This window comes from Amblyomma americanum, chromosome 10 (genome assembly GCF_052857255.1).
Source record: "Amblyomma americanum isolate KBUSLIRL-KWMA chromosome 10, ASM5285725v1, whole genome shotgun sequence".
Lineage (NCBI taxonomy): Eukaryota > Metazoa > Arthropoda > Arachnida > Ixodida > Ixodidae > Amblyomma > Amblyomma americanum.
The window spans coordinates 59,967,112-59,991,435 of record NC_135506.1 but is presented as its reverse complement, the minus strand read 5'-3'; the positions used below and the strand labels follow the sequence as shown (position 1 = coordinate 59,991,435).

The 24,324-nt window shown below is 45.6% G+C and overlaps 1 pseudogene; it reads left to right on the top strand.

Annotated features, from left to right (window-relative positions):
- Positions 1 to 24,324, top strand: part of LOC144108349 (sodium-coupled monocarboxylate transporter 1-like) — a 92,076-nt pseudogene that overhangs the window by 2,236 nt on the left and 65,516 nt on the right.

Here is a 24,324-nt window from a genome sequence, read left to right as displayed (position 1 = left end):
AGGTCGTCGCCGTTCGGGTCGCCGCAACAAATCGTCGGATGGAGGCTGTTCACTTTTTGCAGCAGCGGCGGTCCTATTACTGGAGGACGCTGTCTTCAGTTTTCCTGGCGGGAAGACGTGCCTTGAATTGGCCAGAGGATGATGCGCGACTGGGCAAAGCAACCTGTTTGGGAGACAGCGACCAAGACTGATGCCATGGCGGCGTCGAGGGCAGCACGTGATCGGCCAGGTACTGTTCAATGTCCCGCGGTCTCTCACCATAGCGCGGTCGGGATGCGCCCGGTGGAAATCCTCTTAAGCCCATACTCTGTTATGGGCAGTTGCGGAGGACACAACCTGGCTCCCTGCAATGGTAGCATAGCGGCCGGTTCTTGGAAGTGCGTCACACGTCCGCTTCCCGTAGAACAGGGCGCAGATCACACAGCTCGCCGGGGAAGGGTACCCCTGCATTGGTTCGGCAGCAGGATGGAATGCATGCGGTACCAGTGCAGGCCTCCGTATGGCTTCGCTGTAGCTCATGATGTACGGGTCCGGCTGTGGTGTCCGTAGGGCTTCGCTGTAGCTCATCATGTACGGCTCCAGTTGTGCTGTCTGTAGGGCTTCGCTGTAGCTCATGATGTACTTACGGCTCCGGCTGTGGTGTGCGTAGGGCATCGCTGTAGCTCATGATGTACTTACGGCTCCAGCTGTGGTGTGCGTAGGGCATCGCTGTAGCTCATGATGTACTTACGGCTCCAGCTGTGGTGTGCGTAGGGCATCGCTGTAGCTCATGATGTACTTACGGCTCCGGCTGTGGTGTGCGTAGGCATCGCTGTAGCTCATGATGTACTTACGGCTCCGGCTGTGGTGTGCGTAGGGCATCGCTGTAGCTCATGATGTACTTACGGCTCCAGCTGTGGTGTGCGTAGGGGCATCGCTGTAGCTCATGATGTACTTACGGCTCCGGGCTGTGGTGTGCGTAGGGCATCGCTGTAGCTCATGATGTACTTACGGCTCCAGCTGTGGTGTCCATAGGACTTCGCTGTAGTTCATGACATACTTACGGCTCCGCCGGCTAGTTGGTGTCCATAGGGCATCGCTGTAGCTCATGATATACTTACGGCTACGGCTGTGGTGTCCACAGGGGCTTCGCTTTAGGTCATGAAGTACGGCTCCGGCAGCGGTGTCCGTAGGACTTCGCTGTAGCTCATGATGTACGGCTCCGGCGATGGTGTCCGTAGAGCATCGCTGTAGCTCATGATGTACTTACGGCTACGGCTGTGTGTCCATAGGGCTTCGCTGTAGCTCATGATGCACGGTTCCGCGGCTAGTGCTGTCCGTAGGGCTTCGCTGTAGCTTACGATGTACAGCTCCGGCTGCGGTGTCTGTCTGTAGGGCTTCGCTGTAGCCCATCATGTACGGCTCCGGCTGGTGTGCCGGTGGTGGGCATGCACTACTCGCCGAATTTCGTCACGGACGGCATCGGCTGCAGTTGCAACACTTGCAGGTGGAGCACATATGCGGAGGTTGCGCAGTTCTTCGCGGATCACACTCCGCACAAGCTCCCGAAGCGCCTCGTACCCGGCGACTGGCACTGACGCACAGTAGTTGGTGGCTGCAACACTTCCCTGACCACCGTACTGCGCACTGCAGTCCTGCGAGGAACGTTCCATACACGTGGCTTCTTTGGCGAAGTCAGCGACGGTTCTTAGAGGGTCGCGTATGTGGCCAGCGAACATTTACATGATTGCCTGAAATGGCGGTGCTCAGTTTGTGGTGTGCGTCCAATGGCTATTTGATGACGTCACGCTGTTCTTGGCATCGTTGGAATGTTCTGTACCACCTGCGAGTAAGCGCACAAACACAGTAATAAACTAACGCACTCCACCGGCTAGTGTAATGGGAGTAGGAATGATTTCGCATTAAAAGTAAATTATGCGGCGGCTGGGTTTCGAGCACCTGGCGGCACAAACAGATCAGCTTCGCAAGCCATTGCACGAGAGCAATGTGCCATGCGTGGAGCCGATCACGTCTCGTGTTAAACTGCCACGCTGTCGCGCTGTGCATTGCCCGCAGTAGTCATCAACTTCCATCTGTGCGCAAAAGTTACGAAAGGAAAGGAAACGCGCATAACTGGCTACCCTTCTTTCTTTCTTTCTTTCTTCTTTCTTTCTTTCTTTCTTTCTTTCTTTCTTTCTTTCTTTCTTTCTTTCTTTCTTTCTTTCTTTCTTTCTTTCTTTCTTTCTTTCTTTCTTTCTTTCTTTCTTTCTTTCTTCTTTCTTCCTTTCTTTCTTTCTTTCTTTCTTTCTTTCTTTATTTCTTTATTTCTTTATTTCTTTCTTCCTTTCTTTCTTTCTTTTCCCATTCTTTCTTTCTTTCTTTCTTTTCCCATTCTTTCTTTCTTTCTCTCTTTCTTTCTTTCTTTCTTTATCCCTTCCGTCTCGGCGCTGTTTGTATGTCCGCCGAGATATACTAGACAGTTACTGCATGATCATTTCCTTCCCCCAAAAACCAATTGCCATCTTTCAATTGGCCGCCAGCTTTCATTGGGTTCATTGGCGTTGACGCTGACAACGTTGTAGACTGCGTTAATTTTGACGAAAAGAAAAGTGCATAACTGGCTCCCTGGGTCAGTGGACACCTCAGTAGTGCTTTCAGGTACGTGGCGGCGCATTCCACCGGGAAAAAACATGCACAATACTTCAAACAAGCACAATATTTTGTGCATGATGAACCACCAATTCTTTGGCTAGTTGACAGGGCGCCTTAGCGCCTGTCATTATGACGTGATGTGACGTATTTGTTGGACGTGCGACCGAACGAATTTAACCAACATGGGCTTAAGTTAACCTAAATTTGTTGTTGGGGAAAGGAAAATGGCGCAGTATCTTTCTCACATCTCGGCGGACACCTGAACGGCACCGTAAGGGAAGGGGTAAAGGAGAGACTTAGAAAAGAAGGGAAGTAAGAGGTGCCGTAGTGGAGGGCTCCGGAATAATTTTAACCACCTGGGGATGTTTAACTTGCACTGACATTGCACAGCACACGGGCGCCTTTGCGTTTCGCCTCCATAGAAACGTGGCCCCGCTGTCGGGTTCGAACCTGGGTACTTGTAATTGCTTTAGGGATGAAATGCTTAAAGCTCCCGTTGTCGGCACACCGTGGATGAACTTGGCTCCAGAATTGAGGCGAACCGAAGGCACAAAAAGGCGGTGAACTTGAACGACTTAGGGAAAAGTTAAGCCAAACTACTTTGGCATGAGAAAAATTATGTATTAGAAATGCACGGGACTGCGGTTGTTCTTAATCAAAAAATTGGGAGCGATTTCCGTAAAAACCTTACGAATGTGGTGTCCTTCCACGTTTAAATATGCGTGTACTGTTAGCCTTTCCGAGCGTCACTGATGTGACATTTCTTAACGTTCCTAATATAAATAACATATTTGAAGGATTGCTTGTCTACATGCTTTTTTTTTCCTTCGTGCAGTATGTGCGGATGCGTTACAACACGACTATCTCTGTCATAACCGCTACCACCTACATTCTGCTATCGGTAAGTGCACTGCAACTTCTCAGGTGCGTAAGGAGGGTACAAAGTGCCCTGTAGTAAACTGGTCTGCGCTTCCAGAAAGAACCTGGCCTATTTTTATTTTTCATTTTGCAGCAAATGGTGGGAGCCATAACAATTTACGCATCATCGGTGGCTGTGTCGACAGGTAAGTTGATGCCACTTTTACTTCTGCCATTTGTTTCATCACAGATACTGTATATTTCGGAACACCACAGCGCTTATCAGTCTCGCTGACGTGACGAAGGTAGCTGTAGTCGCAAAATCCCCTCCTGTCTACTGCTGCGTTGAGCAGAGGAGGAGGAAAAGAACTTTAATGGAATAGGAGATGTCTGCCTGGTTGTCGGCCTGGCATGCTACTCCAGATGAGGGTGAAGGAAGAGAAGGGTATACAAGAGGATGGTAAAAAGAAAAGGAAAGGGGAAAATGAAGGGTGAATGGTGAAATCAAGCACACTTACGCACTCACAAACACACGCGCACACAGAAAATTGTCAAAGAATGTCCACCAAACCCGTGTCTCTTAAAAACACTAAAAATGTTTTTGTCCCGCGCACACCCGAAGCCGCGTTCCTCCAGGGTCCAAGGACATGCTCGATGAGCACGGGCCATCCTGTGGGAGTCCTAAAGCACTTAAAAGTGTCTTGCGATGATTGTTGAAGCGTTTGCAGCGTGAGATCACATGTGACAGATCCTCGGGCACACTACATGTGGGGCACAGAGGGCTGCTTATTGCACCAATTTTATGACTGCACTTAGCGCTGCTGTGTTCGATTGGGGAACGCGAAATAAATTAGCTGTGCTTGTTATTTGTTTTAGCAAAGTTGTCAATTACAACGGCCGGACAATTTTGTGCTTAGGGCTAGCCCACTGTCCTAAGCTGTGGCTCCTGCAGCGAGCTACGCAGAGCAGCCTCCCATCGCTCCAGATGTTCTGACCCTTGCCGAGGGCCCTTTTGTTTGTTCGGGCAGTTCAGAGAGATGACATTAAATCAGTTCTGGTGCTAGGACACAAGTGGTAGTGAGGAGAGGTCCACCATATAAATCTCTTCTCAGAAGCGACCAGCGTTCGTGGAGCAGACTTCAAGTGGACACAGTCATGACCCCCCCCCCCCCCTCTTTTTTTTTCTCCATTATACCACTCAGTTACAGGAAGCCAAATAAAATATATTGCATTGCAGAAATAACTGCATAATAACGGGGCTTCGCGGGTTTCCCGGAGTGCATATTCTGTGGATTATCTTCGCGAATATAATAAATGCACCCTGAAGTACCTTTTACGTACAGTATGTAAAAAAACTCGCTCAGTCGCTAGACCGCGCCTTCATGTTTATCTGAGCCAAATAACACAGGTCTACACGCAGCAGACAATGAGCAATCGCGCTCAAAGTTTTGGCAAGCCCTTTCCGGCGGCTTTTTATGTAGAGCCTTGATCCATGTCATTGCACTGCGTACATCGGTTTGGAGATGGCTATTGGTTAGATTCTTTAGGACGCCACGCAGCTACCGTGGCTGCGTCCAGCCAATAGTGTTGGGCCGGCACGTCAAGCAGCTTTGTTCCTGAGTTGCAGCTGTGAGACCCGCGGAGAAGCGCCGTCTTCTCAGCGCGCAAAGAATGAGAGAATTGAGAAAAACGCTACGAGGCTGACATTTAAATTTTATAACAGATAACTAAGCTTCAACGTAGCTGGTTAAAAAATCCTTGACATTAAAAAAATTCTTTACGTCTTAAAAAAGTGCCCTTTAACATTCGCGGCATACCGCAACATTATTGAATAGGGTCGCTGCCTATTAAGGACGAGCTGCTTCTTCGCTTCAGTTTGAGTGGCATTATCGTTCACACTAAAGCACCCCCGAGGTCGTACACCCATGTCCCTGTAAGCGGCAGTTGTGAAGAGGAATGTTTGCATTGGCCGCCGCGGTGGCTGAGTGGTTATGGCGCTCGGCTGCTGGCCCGAAAGACGCGGGTTCGATCCCGGCCGCGGCTGTCGAATTTCGATGGAGGCGAAATTCTAGAGGCCCGTGTACTGTGCGATGTCAGTGCACGTGAAAGAACCCTAGGTGGTCGAAATTTCCGGAGCCCTTCACTACGGCGTCCCTAATAGCCATAGTCGCTTTGGGACGTTAAACCCCCATAAACCAAACCGTATGTTTGCACTGAAGTTGATGGTACATATAGTCTTCATAAAAAGCCTATTTCGAGCTCGGGTTCTCCACGCATGAGTGTGGCAACGAAGCTATGCTTAGCTTCGGAGAAATGATGTGGGTGCCTGTAACCTCATGAATGGGATCTAGTATATTGGGCATGTGAAACATATCTCATCTCTCGAAAGATGAAATACGCTGAATGAGCGGTGCCGCCCTATCCTGCACTGATATAACAGGCCCTGAGCGCTGGGCGCTGAGTCCGAGACCATGCTGCACGGTGTGTTTGCGACGGCTCCATTCAGCTCGTGCCCGCCTTCCACACTAACGTTGTCTCGGACCCAGCGGCAGACATACAGTGCCGCTAATGTCAGTAGAAGACACGCGCTTGAGCGTTCGTGTTAAGCCTGCTGACGGTGGTACATACCAGCAAGTTGTGGTGAAAAAAAATCGAAATGGTACGTGAAGATGTGAACAACGTCGTGTCATTCAAAGGACCAACTGGCCATTACAACCTCCCTGAGCGGAGCAGTAAACAGCTCAGCACTCGGCGGATGATAATGTGTAAATGGACGTTTGATTAAATTTCCCTTTGCGCATTGGACTAACGTTGCGTCATTGAAGAACTTCATCGCAGCTCCAGGATGCGAGCAATGGATGTTAATAATTGTCTTTTTCGCCACTTCTCACTCGTAAGGGGCGCCCCATGGACATCTGGAGAGCGGGGTAGGGGTGCTTGTCTGTCTGCAAAGGGAGGCTCTTTCGAGAACCTCGGTCAGTGCACCCACTGTTCACTATTATCGAAGGCTCCGCGTTTTCACTTGTCCGTGCTGCTCAGCTCGGACCCTGAGACCCAACTCCGGGCAGCGGAGCGAGCCAGCGAGGTTGCCGTAAGCCACGGGCTAACGGCCATCTAGCGCGACCAAGACCTCACCTTAAACCACTTTCTGCCGGCGAATAAACGTTTTCTAATCCAATCCACTGGGACAAGTATTGACGTTCAGGAACGTTGTTGCGTCATGGATTCGCTAGAGGAACACAAATAGAAGCAAGGTGCGTAAAGTTTTCCTCTCGCAAAACTCGGGAACCTGTGCCCGGATTTCGACACGGGATGAAAGCACGCGCCTCGCATGTTTGTTCAAATCCAGTCATGGCCCCAAGACCCGACGTGCATCGGTGACGCTCGGAAGGACTGGATGGCTGGACCTCTGTCCTCGCCGGCCATTGCCCACGGCGGCACGCGAGATGAGACCTCGACGTCCAACATTTGTCGTCCAGATGTGTTCCGCGCATTCTTCATTCTCCTCCGTTTTGTCTCGCGCGATCTAACCCTTTGGTTGGCAGCCCCTTTAGCTCCAACCTTACCACGTGTGCCAACTGCTTTGCGCGCGTGGTTCTGCTGGCCCGCTTTCGGGTGCTGCTTCAGGGCTGTGAGGTGTATTGACGTCTTGAGATTAGTGATTCTTAGCAATGCGACTTAGTGTCTAATAAACGGATGCGCTTTTAAATAACTGCGCTCTCTAGCTTTGGATTAAGACATCAGACGCGCTGAAAACGAACTCTGCGCTTTCAGCTTGCTCAGCCTTGAGCTTTATGTGTGCAAAACACACTTGCGCCCTAATTATACGCACAGAGTTCTGAGCCAGAGTTGCTGGTTGCGGTTCCTAGACATGTGCGCAGCGGTGTCGATGCGTTTAACCTGCTGCAGGAAGCTTGCAAACGCTCAGAGCCATCTGCCACGACTCGCAGATGACGCGCACTTATAACGCTTTTGTTGCATAATTACTGGTGTGATCGTCGGGCTTTTCTGCGTCGCCACAAAGACCTCAGTGGAAACAGACTGGAACACGAAAGAGAAAAGCAAGTAACCGCGGCTCAACATTCAAAGATGAAAAATCATTCGCGAGCATTCGAACTGAGTCATGTTTCAGCCCCATTAGAGCCGCCGTGACACCATTCCTTCATAGGAAACTGGAGAAAACATTTCCAGCCATCCGCTGAACGTGCTAACAGCCAAAAAATGCACAAAGTTGTAATTTCGCTTTCGGATCCGTGCATGCCTCTCATGCAACCGTTGGCTACATTTTAGTCCCGCGGCTGACTGCAATAACTCTTTTCCTTTAGGAGGCCTTCTGTGAGAGGGCTTCCATATTTGGTCATATTTGCTGTTTTATTATTATTTATGTAATCAGGTAATCTCTTTCTGTCTTCGAAACGACTGCTGCCAGTATGCTCTTTGCTGCCACTTTGTGTCGCTTCCTTTAGGCAGAAACTAACATCCCGAAGAGGATGCAAAGAAGAAACTGACGTCCCTTCTTACCTGCCCCCCCCCCCCCCCCCCCACTCTTCTTCCCCCGCCAAACTGGTAACTGGTCATCAATGCCGACAAACTGATCGCTCTTTTCACTCTGCCCCCCACCCCTCTCCACCCCCTCTAACCCTTGAGGAATACTCTAATGCTATTCATGAAAGACAGTAATGCAGTGCAGAGAAAAATGAAAAGAGCGAAAGCCTCTCGAAATCTGTTAGTAGGAAGCGGTAGTTCTGGACTTTTTTGGTAACCTTCTCTAGCTTCCACAGTCCCTCGTATATATAGCGGTGCCACTTTAGAGCCCAGAAACATGGTGTTTTAAGCCTCTGCTACTCGAAATAAAACATTAGTCGCCATTTTTCTTGTTCTTTATAATAAAGGACAAACTTTTGAAGGTTCCCACTTTCCAAAGCTTTGTGTGGCGTGTCTGGCGTGCAGCAGTATTTTCTTGCAACCTGGCTAGATGATGTAAACGTGTATCATTATTTGCCTTTTCAGTCTCAAAAGCCTTACAGAGCACATAACAAATATATTCATAGCAGGGAATATGTTGTACTTGCTGAACACGTGATATATATGTGAATTAAAAGGCTGATTTTCCATTACGCTCAAATATCTTTTTCTAATTTGCGAAGCTCCGGCAAATTTTCATAGGTTATTGTAGCCCAAACTAAATGAAAATAATTAAGTCGAGATGAAAACAAGTCATTATAGATTAACATAAGAACCTTTGGTGGCAGTACATTACGATTGCGGAATACTAATCCTAATACCTGAGCCTGCTTGATTACCATACTGTCTACGTGAGCATCCCATGACATATTGCCCCGGAAAATAACCCCTAACGTCTTAATAGTGCAAGTCACTTCTAGAGTAATAGTTTTTAAATAGTTAGTTTTTTCTGTAGCTATTCGTTTGTTTTTACTTCGAAAGAAAACTGCTTTTGTTTTGCTTGCATTAATTTGTGGACTCTTTTTATCCGTCCACTCATCCAATTTTGCCAACAATACATTTGCAGCAGCGACAAGTTCATCGCCAGTGTTACCTGTTAGTAGTATGCTGGTACCATCCACGTACATGATAAACTTAGCTGTTGCATCAGTTTTCACAATGCCATTTACGTACGTACAGGTTAAATAAAAAAGGTCCTAGTATACTTTCCTGCGGGACACCAGACAAGATGCGTAATGAGTTAGAGAGGTGGTCGTTTATGACGACGATTTGTGTCCGGTTTTCCAAATAGGAGCTTATAATAGAAGCCCCCTTTTCCACGAAAGCCGTAGCGTAGAAGTTTCTTAATTAAAATGTGATGATTGATATCAAACGCTTTAGAAAGATCAATAAATATCCCTAATACGTGTTTACTTCTTTCAATCTGATTCAAGATGTATTCTTTTTATTCTAGTAAAGCGAGCTGTGTGCCTAAACCTTTACGAAAGCCACACTGAGAATCAGACAACAGGCGATGTTTTTCTCGAAATCTGCTAATCATTTTAGAATCACTTTCTCCAAAGGTTTTGAAAATACCGGTAGTATTGATATGGGTCGATAATTTCCTAAGTCATTTCGATCTCCTTTTTTAAAAATTGCGGTGGCTCGTGCTAACTGCATTCTTTGAGGAAAGATTCCTGTGTTTAAGCAGAGATTAAAGATATAGGTAATACAAGGAGACAGAAGATCTGCCACATATTTAAAGGGTATTATTTGAAATCCATCAATAACTTTAGCACTACTGTTGTTTAAGCTAAGAATTATGTTAACTATCTCTTCCTCATATACTGGACATAAAAATGTAGATCTCGAATTGTATAATATGCCTTCAAAATCAGCGTTTGGTGCAGTGTTACTTCCTGCGTTGACGAAATGTTCATTATATGCGTCAGCAAGTGCTTTATCCTGTACCTTAACGTCATTTATTTTTAAACAGCGTATTTGTTCCCCATGGGCTCGGTAATTCGACAATGAATTCAGTATCTTCCACATATATATAGTATATTTCCACGTATATAGTATTCTCGCCTTGCCTTTTTTATAACTTTGTCTAGAATATTTCTTAATGTCTTAAAGGATTGAAATAGCACTGTGTCTTTAGTCCTTATTAATTCGTTGAATATGACTTTTTTTTTACGTGTCCTGTTAGAAAGCTCTGCAGTTATCCAAGGTTTACGTATTTTTTTTTTGTTTACAGCACTTGATCGGAAAACTGGCTTCGTAACTAACTTTTAATAGCCTGCAAAAAGCTTCATACTCCAAATTTGCGTCTTTCAGACCATACACAGGTGCCCAAGAAATGTGTGCTATTTTCTCACAAACAACAGAAAGAGTATGTATGTTCTGTGATAAGCTGAATTGTTTGGTTTGGGGGTGCATTATTTTTCAGTGCATGTCCCGTGAAACACATGTAGCTCGGCAAGTGGTCACTCAAACTCGATGCGAAGGTGCCAGCTTTAACGGCCTCAGAACGCAAATTTGTAATGAATACATCAATTAGGGATGTGGAATTTTCAGTCACTCTCGTAGGAAAACTGATAGTATTCCAACATGAATTCATCTTTAAAATAGCATTTAGCCTAAGTTATATTGGACCTTTTTTCATCATATTGATGTTGATGTCTCCTCCATAAACTGAGTTCAGTTTGTTGTTGTTTACAAAGGCAAGAAAAGTGTCTAAGAAATCCAGGAATGATGTTGCTGAGCCATTTGGCGGACGATAGCAAACACAAAAAGAAATGTTATTTAGTTTCAATGATAAAGTTTGATAGTCGTGCGTTATTAATGAGAACTGATTAAGTATTTTCCATGAAAACTGATTTTTAACCAAGATACATATCCGACCATCACGACCAGTTGATGGATTGAGGTAGAAAGCGGTGTACATTGGTAGCCGAAAGATATTCACGTCATCCACACACCAAATTTCTCTGAGCATAATAACATCAAATGATTGTTCTGCCTGTTCAAAAAATAGTTAAAGATCATGTTGCTTCTGAGTTAATGACCGTATGTTCAGGTGAAAGAATTTGAAACTATTTGAAAACACGGTACCTAAGTTACTGCAAAACAAATGTGGTAGTACGTAAGACTGATTAAGCGTGTGTGCCATTTTGACATCGTGTTCGTCTACATTTTCTACGGAAGTTTGTCACGGTCACAAGCGCAGGAAATGATCACTGCGTTCGCACCATCAGCCTCCCGGACCAGCACCTTGTTGTTCGAGTGCCAAACATACTTGTAGTATTTTGCCTTTGCGTAGAGTTTAGTTTCTCTCAAAAAGGCGCGTGTCCTTTTTGTCAGATTTTTCGATATGAAGAAACCTTCATTTCTTTCAGACAGCACTTTCCGATGTTGCCACCATTGATCTCGCACCGATTGCTTGGCGAAGCGACAGATTATGCCAGGTATCTTATCTGGCTTTGAGCGGAGGCGATGAGTGGCCACTATGTCACCTTCCAAAAGCTGCGGCAGTTTGATTAGGGTAGCCAGCTTATTTATCTCGACAAACAGGTCCTCATTCTGCGTTTGTTGGATTCCATGGAATTCGAGGTTAAGTTTTGGGTTCCCCCATTCAAGCATTTAATTTTCAGCTGGCTTCTTTGAGCATCTTGCCTCTAAATCTTATCTACCTTGCACTTCAGTTTCTTGACCTCAAGTTCATTCCTTTCCACCCGTGGCGATAGCGCGTCATACTGGCAACTAATGTACTGGATGGAATCTTCATCGCTATCTACTGTTTCTTTCAGAGCCAAAATGTACTCCAGCTTTTCAGTTATGCCTCTAAAAAGTTCTCGAACATCTTGTTCATCTGAAGTACTGCTAGAATTATCATGTTCTGTGGTTCGATTTTTGGAACGCCTGCAAGTTGCGCAACGCCACGCACTGCAGTAGTGTTCCCCTTTCGACTTGATAGTACTACCCGAAATCCCTGTACATGTCCCCGTGTGATACACTGGTTTACAGTCACTGCATTCTATAATAGAATCTAGTGCCTCAATTTCTGCACTACATGCTCCACAGTGTTTATCAAGAGGCGTACTGACATCGGTGAAAACACTTTGGCAGCGGCGGCAGCAGCAGAGAAAAGCTGCAGGTAAAAGTATTGAGTGATTAGTAACCAACCTGTAATAGCAGAAAACACTTCTTACAGCGGTGCTCTACCGGTGCCGCTGCCGCTGCCAGTGAGACGACCATTGGTAGCTGGCCCTCCTTTATAGCGCTGTCCGATGGGGCGTGTCCGCTGCCGTTCGTTATGAGGTAGCGATGCTATCTTCCGCAGTACTACGCAGCACAAAAAAACGTCGGTGTTCGCTAGTGAAATGCCAAATCGGATCACAGCTTCATATCGGCAATATCAGAAAACACTTCTTTTAACGGTGCTCGGCCGCTGCCGCTGCCAGTATGAATGTTAAGTAGAGAAAGACCAATTCTAATTAATTAGTGTGTTAATGCCCACTAAAGCTATCGCATCATACCCTTAAGGGGATATTAAGAGTCCCCTCCAATTGAGGAATGAACACCTGCTTTTGCAAGTCTGCTCGGATGAACTACGTTAAACCCCTGCGACTTTTGTAGCGATAACTACATTACGGTAACATATCGAGCCTTCAGCGTGGCGGTGGCACGTGACCATGGCTCCGCAGTCACGGAGTGGCGGCGCCGCCACCGCCACGTGACCAGCCACGTGGTACGGAGCAGCTGCTGCTGTTGGCGGCGCGGCGCGCCGGCGAAACCGAGCTGCAACAGCTGTGCGCATGCGCCCTGTCAAGTTGGACGAAGATGAAGAAGGAACACCCAGCGAAACGGAGGGGCGAAAGACGGACTTTGCAATTCAACTGAGCGAGTTCGGATCCACTCGTCCAGCTGTAGGTATCGCGTCACTCCAGGTTTAACCAGAGCTAAGCCGCTGCCATTTTTTTTTACCTGGAGAAAGCACACCATACGAAGTTGCGTTATGGCAATCTTCGTGATATGTGCCCCTTGGAAACTCACTCAGCATGCTGAATGACACAGAAGCTTATTCTCTGAAGCAACTACGTGGTTCTCGTTGCAAATGCTTTATCACGTCAGGTCGCATACGAGAACGGCATTGCCCATGGTCGGGTACTCAGCTGTAAAATTTCGCGTTGTTAAAATGATTGCATTACAGCCGCGCTCGACACATCTGTTTCTTATTTCGTTTAAGTCGACGATATCCAGATATGTGTTAAGGCCTGTAATCTAGCCGTAAGTAAATGGCAAATACAGCTAGGGGGTGACAGAATTTCTAACTGAGAAACTGAAAAGAGGATTAAATTTAACTCGTAAATACTGTATAATCATTTCAAATGAAGGTGGAATTCTACCTGACTCCAATATCACACTGTATGGGCTGAACATCATCATTTTAAAACGACTTTTCATTTCCTGGTGTTGCAGCTGAGGAAAAGCTTATATTCAGAACACACATCCATCCCTTACAATTGAAATGTATGAAAATACTGAACGTGGTAAAAATTCTGTCTTGTCAGTCATCGGCTTCGTACCACGACTGCCATTTAAATTTTCTGGACAGCCTATTCTTGTCACCTACTGAATACAGTTCGGTAGTGTGCGAGTCGGCGTCAAGATTTTCCCTAAAGATGCTTACCTAGTGTACCGCCTTTGATTCGATTTGAACACGGGTTCTTTCGTTACTAGCCATATCGCTAGCATGTACATCGATGCGGATAGATGGTCAGTCGAATGATGACGAGGGTTCACAAGCATTTTATATTTAACAAAGATACTATCCCAAGTGGAGAATTCAGGAATCATAATTTTGCCTGAAACAACAAGCACACAACTGCAACCAAAACGATCAGCCATGACATTACAATTCCCCATCTGAGTTGTCACGCATTCGTAAAACCTGAGTTTGGTACATTGATATCTTGAAATGATCTCCTTTAGTGACATCACGACTCCTTGAGAAATGCATATTGTTAATTGTGACACCTCGCTTCTAGAGGTGGGCAAACATGGGTTACCGATTGCGAATAAGCTGCACATCATGCCTTTGCAGGAAAAGTATATGTGCGCAGAGTTTTGCACCGACGTCTGAGAGCCTGCTCCAGTTTAATGTGCGGTACACTGCCCTCGCTTTTCCCAAACGAAAACAATGAACACATAGATATTGCATATTTACTGCAGAGCATCATGGTGTGGCCCTGGTTGCAAGACACAGCCTAGAATGGGAAATACAAAGTTCTTTCTCCTACACAGACTACTTTAGTGTGGCAACTGCAGTATCCTCCGGAAAATGCCATAATTCCGTAATGAACGGCCTCCTGAACTGCTTCATGGCTTTACATAAGGAAAATCACTGTTTTTATGTTTAGCAAATAAAGTATGACGACTTCAGTCCCGGAATTAGTAGCACAGTCTGCCGGCAATCGCTAGAAAATTGAATGCAGAAATTGAAAACGAACTCCACACAATAAAGCAAGCCCCGACGCGGTGGCTCAGTGGTTAGGGCGCTCGACTACTGATCCGGAGTTCCCGGGTTCGAACCCGACCGCGGCGGCTGCGTTTTTATGGAGGAAAAACGCTAAGGCGCCCGTGTGCTGTGCGGTGTCAGTGCACGTTAAAGATCCCCAGGTGGTCGAAATTATTCCGGAGCCCTCCACTACGGACCTATTTGTTCCTCTCTTCTTTCACTCCCTCCTTTATCCCTTCCCTTACGGCGCGGTTCAGGTGTCCAACGATATATGAGACAGATACTGCGCCATTTCCTTTCCACTAAAAACCTATTATTATTATTATTATTATTATTATTATTATTAAAGCAAAAAATAAGAGGCACGCGATTGAAACACAAGATAGATTCATAATAACAACACTGTCAAGGTTAAAGAAGGGCAGCATATACAACACACCCCATATTATGCACAATGCTCCGGCACTGCATTGTGCAAGATTCGGCTACCGGCTGTCTGTTATAGATTTTCTCATCTGTGACAGAGATGTCAGAAGCGGAAAACAGGCTCCACTTCCCAGACTTCCGTAGAAACCACAAAAAAAATGGCTGTAGTTTGGCTCTGTTTAAACCTGGAGTTACGCGATAGCTACAGCTGGCCGAATGGAACTCGCTCAGTCGAATTGCAAAGTCAGTCTTTCGCCGCTCCGTTTCGTTGGGCGTTCCTTCTTCATCTTCGTCCCACTTGACACGGCGCATGCGCACAGCTGTGGCAGCTCGGATTCGCCCGCGCCGCACCACCGGCAGCAGCAGCTCCTCCGCACCACGTGGCTGGTCACGCGACCAATCAGGTGACACACCACGTGATCAGCCACGGCGCCGCGCCACCGGCAGCTGCTCCGCACCACGTGACCAACCACGTGACAGCGTGGTGGCGCAGCCACAGGGTGGCAGCACAGCCACGCTGAAGGCTCGAAAGGCTGCCGTAATGTAGCTATCGCTACAAAATGGTCAAACATAATTGGCGTCTCGGTTGAAGCTAGGCTCATTGGCACAGAACACAACCCTGTGAAACTCGAACACATGGTTAGACGCCGTTGGTGTTCCAGTTCCACAAGAGGAGAACTAGTGCGAGCAACTTGAATACGTGGTTAGCAGAAACTAGCTCTGTGATGAAACCCATGCAGGTCAATGAGACAAATACGTCCCATTTTTTTTACCCCGTTTAGTGAAGACGGGACAAATATACCCCACATTGTTCCACTTAAAAATTTGTACTGGAACGTGAAATTTGCTGAGAACCGTGTCTGTGGCCCTCATCTGCATGTGCAATGAAACACTTTCAATAGGCCACTCTATGGGCTACAAATGTCAGCTGTGTAACGCATCAGAGCACAGCTAAGACGTGCTAACTTGTAGGCTAGTTTACTACTATGGAGCAGTTAGCTGTTTAGCTCTTAATGTTACAGTCTCCATATTTCATGAGAGGCATGTAGCGCACCGTAATTAACACCTATATCAGTTTTAGTTTCGAACACGCTGTTACTTACGGATCTGCGACCCAATTAATTTTACCCACTTAGGCAAAGAAGCCGCTCCAATGCATGTAACACGCCGAAATAAGCCAAATCTGTTAGGCACTTCACCGAGGGTATCCGCGTTTTTGAAATTGTGAAAAAAATTATATGGGCTTAGCTTACGGTAGGCTACACGCCTTTCATTACATACGAAAACTAGCAGTAATAGTTAAAAGGCAACTGTTCAATATTAGTTAAGAAGCCTAATAAGTAGTAGGTCTTAGTGGTATTCTGATGCTCTACACTGCTGACTACGCTATGCCGAATAAAAGACCTCTTGTTACTGTGAAAGCCTATTTTCAAGAACTGCAGAACATTTTAGCTAAAACACCCGGTATCACAGTTTTTAGCATTCGTTAAGGAAACCACCAACGGTATGGTATTTAACACGAACCAGAAGGTCATGGATTACTGGACCCAGAATTTCAGGATTGAAATAAAAACAATTACAATAAATTATAATCTCCTATACCATAATATAACATACAGTTATAAGCAATTATATTATTAATAAATAAACAATTTCATACACATCTTCCTCGCTCTCAGCGTGTCATACGACAAAGGCCCTCACAAAAAAATGTTTCGGCGGAATGTTCTTTATTGCATAGCATTGTTATAAAACCTAGGACTGTTGTTCAACCCACCAACTATAATAGCGCACTCAGAAGTCTAATGGAGCTCACGGTGCTCATCTCTTCTGCTAACTCCTACTTTTTAACAATCTGTACTAGACTGCAGACCTGAGTTCAGGGCAGTTTGGCGAACTATGTTTTCTGATCTCTGGTTAATAGTCGAAAGCTTCTTCCAGTTTTCATAAAGGGTTGGCAGCTTCCAGAAAAAAAGTATCTCATATTCTCCTGCTAACGGATCTTACGCGATGTTTTCCAAACTATTGGTCATCTGTTCGAGCACGCGTTCTTTCTCCACAGCAGCGAAAATATCTGTATATCTTCTATGAAGGCAGCGCGGGCGTTTATTTTCCGCACTCTTTGTGGACTGCATTCTTCAGCCCTCATACAGCTTTTGACAGCTGCCCCAATAGCTACTAAGGGAACATGAAATGTCAGACGCTCACTCGGGAGGAGAGAGCTAGATAATTTTCCTCCTGTGCGTTGCTGCACTTCTGACTGTAGACGGTTGTATGAAAGCACTGTCATAACTTGAAAAAATAAAAACCGCGTCACGTGAAACATAGTTGAATCCAAATGAATCACAATATTTGCGAACCGGACTCTATAATTTCAGTGTGCATTGTATTACAGTATTGTCACGTGACGGTGACAACACCGGCGAGGACAGACGAGCAGACTGAGGCGTCAGTGTAACGAGATGTTAATCGTCTGATTCGCGCATAGAAAAAAAACTTATTCACACTGATGCGGTGACCGTCGAAAACACCGCCTTGTGTTGTCGGCTGCCTCTTTTCTGTGTCTGTGGCAGTTTTAGTGGTTATGACCTACAAACTGGCCTACAAGTTTACTCTCCTTAGACAAGCCGCCGCGGTGGCTGAGTGGTTATGGCGCTCGGCTGCTGGTCCGAAAGACGCGGGTTTGATCCCGGCCGCGGCGGTCGAATTTCGATGGAGGCGAAATTCTAGAGGCCCGTGTACTGTGCGATGTCAGTGCTCGCTAAAGAACCCCAGGTTGTCGAAATTTCCGGAGTCCTTCACTAAGGCGTCCCTCATAGCCTTAGTCGCTTTGGGACGTTAAACCCGCATAAACTAAACTAAACTATACTCTCCTTAAACAGGAATAAACGTTCTCGGCGGCTGTCGAAGATTACAATCACTGCCATCCCTTCCGCGCTCGGCTGCGAATCATTTAAAGGTTACAAGGAACCTTCGCGATAAGGTGTCAAAAGCAACTACAACAATCTGCAACGACATACAGTCGTCCACAAACCTGTCTCGAGGGCTCGAACGTTGCATCGGTGAGGGCATTGGTGTCATTACTAGCGGCCTATGCCTCGAAACCTTAGTCGGTCGTAAATGCAAATTCCTATCGACGATGTTTAACTCCTCATTTGCCGCAGCGGTGACTCATTAGTTGTGGGGCTCGGCTGCTGACCCAAAAGACGCGGGTTCGATCATGGCCGCGGCGGTCGCAGTTCGATGGAGGGGAAATTCTAGAGGCCTGTGTATTTTGCGATGTCAGTGCACGTCAAAGAACCCCAGGTGGTCAAATTACCCGGAGACCTCCACTATGGCGTCCCTCATAGCTCGATTCGCTTTGGTACATTAAACCCCATAAAACAAAATTCCTCATTTCTTTAAATGTTATGTAAGGCCCCCTAGGCAGCGGCGATTTTCACAAAGCGCAACAGAGCTCGCCGTTCGAGCACTCTAAAGAAGAGTGTGAAGGACTGTACAAGCAGATGCCCGCGGCTGCGATCATTAGAGATAAACCGGGTCGCATCTCGCGTCGCACAGTGAAAAAGCCGCGTGCTAGCGTCCTTAGGCATGTACAGACAAACAGTATAAAGCCTTATAGCAGTATAAAGAGCTCATATTTTTTTCTGCGCGCAACTAATGCTTTCGGCCTCGGACACACTGTAATACCCGTGTGAAGCACTCGAACCGAGACAATGTTGAAAGTGCTCTCATGTTGATGTTATTCTCGATTTTACGCCGTTCATCGTGTATTACAGCGATAGTTGCATTAGACTTGTTCTTCCCGTTTCGCGTTGTTGATGTCTTCGTCGTACAGTCGTCGCGCCCCGTCCCACTACAAATTAAACTACGGCCACTTTTTGCTGAAGATCATCCCCCGGAGAAGGCCAGCGCGCGCAACGGAATTAGAACCAAAAGGCAGGACCCAAACCGTGATAAAGCGTACCCTTCCCATCAACCGTTATTTCACGGAATCATTTGTAGCCTATTGCGGATATTAGTGTTTGCTCAGCGGCAGTTCAGCGGTCTTAGAACACGAGTTCAGTGGCAATGGCAGCCTTAGGTGAGGTCATAATCATGGTAATCATTTCGCCGACCAGCTAGGACTGACCAGTTGTAGCCTGAGGGTAAGCTGCTTTAACTTTTGTGCTATGTTCACCAACATGCGTTACACTCACAGTAGAATCCGCTTAGTTTCTAACTCGCTCGCTTTGCGCTGTCTAGCCTGTGCAAATTTATATGCGCCAAAAGCAAGGCGATACGCACGCATCCTGCGGAAGCAGACTGGACGATTGTGACGGATTGACTGAATGCGTCAGTATGAGAGGCTTAGGTCTGGTCTCTGGTGCTGATTGAGTTCGCTTGCATATCTGCTCATGTTCGCTTGTTGTAAGTACTGTTGTTCACTACGATCAGACCTGACTCATTTTTCCACCGTGGATATCTTTTTCTTGCTCCCCCATCTTCACCCAGTTCCTTTTATTTCCATCTTCCTAATCTCCGCACATTGCCCTGCGGAGCTCCAAGCTTACTTTTAACGCGTCACCGTTAAAAGCCCCGTGTCGCAGAAAAACCGGGGTTGGTGGTGGTCAGTGACGTGGCCGAAAAATTAAGCCTCACCGACCGGTTACCTCATCAATGCATTTTAAGCCCTGGCTTGTTACATTCACTATGTTTGCTTTACATTGGTTACGATAATAGTCTATAAATATTGCAAACTTGAGCTATTCTGAAGCTCAAGTTTTCTGGTTCTATGCAAAGTTGTCATCCCCTCAGATGTGGAACGGATTATTCGCTGCACAATACGCACACATGTAAGGGTCAGTGGGAAAGCGGCAGTGATAGAGCCCTGATCGAATAGTGGTTTGCATTTCTTCGACCTGGTTTTACATTGGGGTTTCAAGTATCCGCTTTACTGGAGCTTGGGTCTTCTTGGCATGATTGTCTTGATCTGTAAACAGGTTCGCATAGCAAGTCGGATATACCAAGAGAGGGCCGTGAAAGGAGTAATGCATAACGACTGGGGGTGCTCAGAACTTACAAAAAGTGTTGCCGAGCCAGCCTGTTAACGAGTTTTCTTCATGGAACGTGGCTTAAGGCAGGGTGGAGAATGTGATGAAACTCAAAGCTAGTGGTTAGAAGAATAAACAGTTGCTGGAATCAACGAAACACCATAGCAGCTAGGGCTCAGCACACGTGGCGCACCAGCAATACGGAACAACAAAAAGTAGAAAGAATAGTTTAGCTGTATGTTTGCAATTTGCCGCATGTGCTTCAAAAAACAGATGCCGATGCGCAGTGGCTTTCTTGGCCCTCCTCGTGTAACGAGTTAGCAAGATGGTGAATGGAAGAGCAGATAAAAGAAAACTGATAGCTGTGCCATGAGACATGAAAAAAACTTTGATAATACTAAAGGGTATGTGGAGATTGGTATACCAATTTCCTGCGAAAAATTACATTGGGTAAAGAGGGACCTGCCTTAATGAATTGCTGCGCGAGCACAGGTATGCATGCCAGCTGATTAAAAACCACTAGAAACATAACACACACAGTTCAAGGTGGCGATGTTTGCCTAGTTTTGAAGGAAAAACTAACGGTAAAACTAAAAAAGAAACAGCAAAACCTTTGCAGCAAAGGGAAAACAAATGTGCAAGGCTTTCAGAAACAGAAGTGGCTTTGTAAAGCGAGGGAAATGGGGGTTATTAGCTCATACAAGTGGCAAAACTGAAGAAGGATTTCTCTTATTTTTTCTTTCTCTGCTTACAGCACCATGCATAAATAATCATGAATAGAACAAATTGAAAAGTTATTAATTGCAGGCTGTCTCGTGTATTTTGTGTCTTCTTGCATGCAAACAGTCAGACTGATATTAATTGCTATGTTCGTGCAGTAACAATAGCCTTTTTTCATGCCCTCTATAGAGTGCGACTGCAAGCAACATTTGTATTTCAGTCTTCGTGGGAGACATAAACCTAGTGTCTACTATATATAGCAGATACACATTAACTGGTCATGAAAATGACGCTTTTGTTACCTTGAGGTTATTTGTAATGTGTTTTGCATCAGCGTTTCACTCTTCTTCAACATTAAGTAGCAGTAATTTTTATTGAAGCCATTTGTTGCATTTCTTTTGCACCGAGAGCAGCGCTTGCATTGAGAAGCAACCATGCTAGTTCTTTTTTTATTTCTTTAGTGTGATTTTTCACTTGAAAATATGCTGCTTTTGCACAGTTTGGCTCCCCCCCCCCCCCTCCCCAAAAGCTTTCATATTACAGCAGAAATAGCAGCAGTATGTCACATTCGCACAATTCACTTATAGTTACGCCGTAGGAAAAGTGGCAGGCGTTTTACGAAGAGCCTGTCTTCATGTCTCACGACCAGTAAGAACTCAGTGCGGACAAAATACAGATGTCTTGGCACGCTTGGGCGGAAAAATGTGTGCAATGAGGGTGTGTGAGAAAACTCGTTGCTGCGCTGTCTTGTCCCTCTTGCCTGGCATTTGGCCTGTTGTCTACAGATTAAATTTGTTGTTTGCCTAGTACCTGTTCGCAGAGCAAATATAGCCTCTTCTTCAGGCAACAGGCCAAATGTCACACAAGAGGGACAAGAGACAGTACAACAACAAGTTTTATTACACACCTCAATACACACACTTTGTCCCCCCAGGCATGCAAGACATTTTCTTTGAAATTCTTACTACTTGTCTGACATGAAGTATGGGCTCTTCATAAAGTGCCTTTCACTGAAAAGCATTGCATTACTAATGATACGAAACGGTTACAACACATCTATACAGCTAGGTAAAACCTCTTTTAGCCAGTTACTACCATTACATACCGCAGCTAAAACACTTCATAACAGCTAATCAGCATGTCATTTAGTAGTCTACGATACGCCATGGCAAGCACTTTATTATCAACGGATAGCATTGCATTAGCCTAGGCTACTGGAAGACTTCAAGACTTCGATAGGATGTATAAAATCTTATACTTCTTTAAGACAACAACGTTTTCGCATAGATGACGTTTAGACTTGTACTACCACCTTTTTTGTTTCACGAGATCTGTTTTAATAATGTGGATTGTTTACATGTAAGACAATAGTTCCTCTGCCTTGTAGTAGTCTCATAACATGTTTCATTTTAGTCATGCCATATGCAGCGTGATTGATTTTTTTTTCTTCTGACCATGCTAGCAATAGCTTATGTAAAATTTTACCTTATTTTTATTCCATCATTTTGTGCTTGCCTAAACTCGATCCAGAGGTTGTGCTAATTTTTTAACCTCTGCTGGGTAGGCTTGTATTGTTTCAGCAAGAAATCTTGCATTTGTTTTTCACGGTAATTATTTATAAGGCAGTCCTATATTATATATGCCCCGCACCATGCTGCTTCACTTCTCGTTTTGATGGCATGTCCTCTGCAGTGGGACGCATACTTTTTGTTCTGATCAAGTTTGTCATCCGGAATTCCTGCTTAGACCTTACATAACTTATATATAATTATACCTGCTGTTTTATCTCGATAGTTGTTTCGCCCAAAATGCAACGCTTCTGAAGTTGTTTTGAGTTGGGGAAGCCAACTATAAATTTTGGGTCGACATCCTTTTGTGTTTCCTAAGGCATGCACTGAGCATCAGCCCTTCTGGACCGCATACATTTTTTTTTGCTCGAGTCGAAACCAACTGACAGCGCATGTACACTTGGCTGCCTGTTGTATTAAAATTACCTACTGTTTCTAGTTTGAAGAAAAAAAGATAATTTTCTAAAATGTCAACCAGACAAGCTAAACAAGGCTAAACAACAGAAATGAAGCCTATTGCATAAATTGTGAATGAAAGTCTACGAGCACATCGTCCGTCACTTTGCACTCAGTGACGAGCAATTCCTGAGAGGAACTGTGAAAGCTTTATAAGTGCTTTTTTAATGTAAATTGTTCTGTTTCAGGTGCTACTTTGAAAAATAAAATTCAGATATGAATGAATGCTTGGCCTAACCATCGGCATGCCCCATATATTTGCATAAAAAACTACTTTAGCAGAAGTTTTGTGTTTTAAATCACTGTGCAATGTGATCGGGGTGCGTGTTGTTTGTGTCGTTCTTACAAGCTTCGTTTTCGGTCATATGAAATTGGCCGAAATGCCGGAAGCGAAAGCTAATTAGTTCTCTGGCGGCTATGAGGCGCTGCTTCCGCTTTTGGCTTTGTGTTGAATCATGTGTCACCAATGACGACACTTTTGAGAACGACATGAAGTTAGAATACGGGCCTTGGTGAAGGCAAAAGAAAAAATAGTGACGCTCCATTGAAGTTCTGGTAAGGTCCTGAAAAAGTTGTACATCCGAATGACATTTTTTTGGCATTTCACTTCGAATGTTTTCAAAACATTGTAGGGACATCCGTGGGATGTACGCAAAGCTCCACTGCGGACCTCCCAATGATGTCCTTATGATTTAGGTCTGTTGTCTGGGTACCTGATGTAGCCGTTCATAATGCAAACACGTAACCGTCTGCGCTGAGATTAAGGAATGAAAAGCTTCCAGCATCAGGTTTTCGCTGAATAGCGATGGCGGCGCCATTAAAAGACCCGAGCATCTTGCAACACTCGGCTCGGTGCTTTCCTCTGGAGACAGATGGCACCACCAGCCGCAACTGTAAATTAAAAGATCCGGACAACTTCCTTTGTGGAAATTCTCACCTTTCACTTCTCACTAAGCTGTCATTCCCAAAATTCCTTTATTCCCAAATCGAATGACAAAAAGAACAGGTAAGTTCTAGTGCTTCCATTTGAGTGCGATAATTAATTTGAGATCAGCGCCACGAGAAACTGCGATATTCCGCGCAGACCACCGCGGTCCAGAGGTCCGACGCAGGTGCCGATGGGTGCAGCGAAAAACACCTACGGGTGCAAAACGAAATCAGTACGAAGTCGAAAAGAAGGACTACGTTGAGAACATCGCTGCTGTTGTTCATGCATACCTCCTCTCCTTGCAGCATCGCATAGAATGGGTGTTCGTACGCGTGACAACCAGCTACCACAAACGAGAGCAATCTAGCCTGTTTTCATGCAGAGAAATAAGTGCTTACGTGAACAAGTGTGCTAGGAGGATTTCTAGGGTAAGCAAGCGCACTGCCTCATGGCATTCAAGGGCTTTCTGTTTATCGTTGCAGTGTTTAACGTTTCGTCGATCTGGTGTTCCGTCGCCATTGGGCTGACAGCAACAACTTACACAGCCATGGTGAGTATCTAAAGGTTAAACGGGAACAGAGTGGGGAAGGGGGGGGGGGGGGGGGGGAAGAGGCGATAGTGCACCGCTGTTCATAATGTTATCGGAGGCATATTAGTGTCACAGCACTATTCCTATGCGTTATTCCCCAGCAAGATCTTGAAATGTTTGTTGGTTTGTGCTAAGGGAAATAAATACAGCAA